The 3,556-nt window shown below is 43.1% G+C and overlaps 1 protein-coding gene across 3 annotated transcripts in view; it reads left to right on the top strand.

Annotated features, from left to right (window-relative positions):
* The window catches only part of PTER (phosphotriesterase related), an 85,809-nt gene that overhangs the window by 29,439 nt on the left and 52,814 nt on the right, over positions 1-3,556 (top strand). The window contains exon 2 of one of the 3 annotated variants that reach the window (XM_011963897.1): positions 745-823. The exons of the other annotated variants lie outside the window; for them this stretch is intronic. The gene's annotated coding sequence lies outside the window, so the exon portion shown is untranslated. The remainder of the gene's footprint in view (positions 1-744; positions 824-3,556) is intronic. 3 annotated transcript variants of the gene reach the window in all.

Here is a 3,556-nt window from a genome sequence, read left to right as displayed (position 1 = left end):
TTTTTTTTTTTTTTTTAACACCAAACAGGCTAGGTTAGACCACCTAAAAACATGTACCTGCACTGATTCTTGGTTTGTTTGAGACAGAATCTTGCTCTGTCACCCAGGTTGCAGTGCAGTGCCACCATCTCAGCTCACTGCAACCTCCGCCTCCCCTGTTCAAGTGATTCTCGTGACTCAGCCTCCCAAGTAGCTGGGATTACAAGCAGATGGCACCACGCCCAGCTAATTTTTGTATTGTTAGTAGAGATGGGGTCTTGCCACGTTGGCCAGGCTGGTCTCAAACTCCTGGCCTCAGGTGATCCGCCTGTCTCTGCCTCCCGAAGTGCTGGAATTACAGGCATGAGCCACTGCACCTGGCCTGATTCTTTTAAACTCTGGATTAGCAAAACATAGTATTGTTATTTGTGCAACTGCATCACATAGCATTTCTGTGATTCAAAGTTTATTTAAAAATTAAACGGCCTTAGAAAGAAATTCCTGCGGATGGTCTATACATTTAAAACATTTGCCTAAGGGCCATTATCCAAGTTTACTTTTCATAAAGGAAGACTTACGGCCATGAATCGCCTGCAGTAATTTTACTAAGTATTTTTAGTTTTCTGATTTTCAGTTGACTTCCACCAGTGCAGATAGGAAATGTCTTTGGACATGAAGTCACTTGCTGTTAGTTTTTATATGCCCAAGATTCTGGCTCTTACACTACTCTCCCCTTACCCATGGTTTTGCTTTTTGTGGTTTCAGTTACCCGTAGTCGACCACAGTCTGAAAATATTAAGATATTTTAAGATGCAGAGAGAGAGAGGAGAGAAACCTCATTCATGTAAGTTTTATTCCAGCATGTTGTTATAGTTCTTCTATTTTATTATTAGTTATTGTTGTTAATCTTTTACTGTGCCTAATGTATAAATTAAAGTTTATCGTAAGTATGTATATATGGGGGAAAAAACATAGTCTCTACAGGGTTAGGTACTCTTTGCGGTTTCATGCGTCCACTGGGGACCCTGGAACAGATTTTCTGTGGATAAGAGGGCGCTACTGTGGATAGTAAGGGAAAGTTAAAAAAACAAAAACAAAAACAAACAAGTCCAAAACAAAACAAAACAAAACAAAAAGGCTATGTATTCCTATGTAGTTGGGTAAAGAAGAATAATCTAAAATAGCACATTTGCTGCCAGGCACAGTGACTCATGCCTGTAATCCTGGCACTTTGGGAGGCTGAGGCAGGCGCATCACCTGAGGTCAGGAGTTCGAGACCAGCCTGGCCAACATGGTGAAACCCCCCCCCCCTACTAAAAATACAAAAATTAACCAAGTGTGGTGGCTGGGTGCCTGTAATCCCAACTACTCAGGAGGCTGAGGCAGGGGAATTGCTTGAACCCGGAAGATGGAGGTTGCAGTGTGCAATTGCACTCCAGCCTGGGTGACATGAGTAAAACTCCGTCTCAAAAAGTAATAATAGTAAAATAAAATAGTGTATTTGCTGCCTTCTGATGACTTGGAGTGTGAAGATACAGGAAAGTTGAAAAAACAAACCTGGCTTCAAAATCCAGAGCCCATACACTTTTGGAAAAACATTTTCCATGCTTTTAAATAATTTTTAGCTCTTCCGATTTGAGAAAATAATGTGATATTCCATAAAAGGACTGTGCTGTGATCTCAGAATTATCTATTGTCAGAAATATATTGAATAAAGATTCCAGGAAAATGGCCAGGCATGGTGGCTTATGCCTGTAATCCCAGCACTTTGGGAGGCAGAGGAGGGCGGATCACTTTAGGTCGGGAATTTGAGACCAGCCTGGCCAACACGGCAAAACCCTGTCTCTACTAAAAATACAAAAATTAACCAAGTGTGGTGGCAGACACCTGTATCCCAGCTACTCGGAAGGCCGAGGCAGGAGAATCACTTGAACTTGGGAGGCGGAGTTTGCAGTGAGCCAAGATCAAGCCACTGTACTCCAGCCTGAGTGACAGAGCAAAACTCCATCTCAAAACAAAAAAGATTCCAGAAAAATGTTTAGCTCTTTTGTTTTTTTAAATGACTTTTAACCTCTATTAACTACACATTTATGTTGTTCTTTTCTAGTGCTAATTCCACTTCTATTTATAATTTCTTTGCTTCTGCTTTAATTTTTATTTTCTTACTTCATTATATGCTTCCTTTGTGTAAGTTTCCTCAAACCCTTTGTGGATAAAGCTGGACTAAAACAAGCAAGCATCTAGATGTTCATTAAATACATATTATGTACCAGGCACTGCAGGGAACTGAGGACTGAGAGGCAAAGAAGATGTGACTCACCCCAATGAACTCAAAGTCTGATGGAGAAGACATAAAACAGAAGAAGGTAGCTGGATGCGGTGGCTAATGCCTATAATCCCAGTACTTTGGGGGCCAAGGTGGGAGGATCCCTTGAGTCCAGGAGTTCAAAACCAGGCTGGACAACATAGGGAGACCCCTTTCTCTATAGAAAATAAAAAAAATAGTTGGTGTGGCAACATGCCCTTGTAGTCCCAACTACTCGGGAGGCTGAGGTGGGAGGATCACTTGAGCCCAGGAGTTTGAGGCTGCAGTGAGCTACGATCATACCGCTGCACCCCAGCCTGAGTGACAGAGTGAGACCCTGTCTCTTTAAAAAAAAAAAAAAAGGCCAAAAAACCAAAAATCAGAAGAAGTGCATTATTAAGGTGAAACTTGAGGTGCTATGACAGTACCTAGATTTGACATCTTACCTGTATTGCTTGAGCAACAAGGAGGAACCACAGGACAGTCTTCTAGTTAGGAAGAGTACTGAAGGCTGAGTAGAAGTTGGCCAGGATTGGGAAAGGGTCAGGGAGGAGAGTGGGAGTGGGTTGGATTCGCAAACTGAGAGCAGAGGCAGAAACCTGCTCAGAGACCTTGGGACGGGAGAAGATGTAAATTCCGGGAAAGGGCAGGCGAGTGCAGAGTGGGTTCCCAGGGTACTATCAGACTCTATGTTCAGATTTGTTTTTTAAGGTTAGAAGACTCAGGGAGAGACATTTTCATGTCTGCATTTTAGAAAGAGCCGTGTACAGGCTTCCTAAGGTGGACTGGAAAGCAGAGAGATTGCTGAGAAGCTTTTACTGGAATCCATCTGTGAGGTGATGGTGGTTCCTGCTAAGATCGTGACTGTGAGAGGGAAGGGGAAGAGATGAACCGAAGAGCTATTAAAGTGGTGGAATTTACAGGATTTAGAAACTGAGTGGGTGTGGGTGAGGCAGGAGTCTTGGATGAAATCTGAGTTTGTTTTGTTTTCTTGTTTGTTCATTTCTGAGATTGTGAACATGACTCACTACAGCCACGAGCCCAGGCTCAAGTGATCCTTCTGCCTCAGCCTCCTGTGTAGCTGGGACCACAGGTGCATGCCAACACCCCTGACTAATTTTTGAATTTTTTTTCTAGAGACGAGGTCTCACTTTGTTGCCCAAGCTGATCACGAACTCCTGGGCTCAAGCAGTCCTCCTGCCTCAGCCTCCCAAAGTGGTGCTGGGATTACAGCATGAGCCACCGTGCCTGGCTTTTTTTTTTTTTTTTTTT

This window comes from Colobus angolensis, unplaced genomic scaffold, assembly GCF_000951035.1.
Source record: "Colobus angolensis palliatus isolate OR3802 unplaced genomic scaffold, Cang.pa_1.0 Scaffold63, whole genome shotgun sequence".
NCBI classification, from domain to species: Eukaryota; Metazoa; Chordata; class Mammalia; order Primates; family Cercopithecidae; genus Colobus; species Colobus angolensis.
This window is presented reverse-complemented; position numbering and strand designations above follow the sequence as displayed.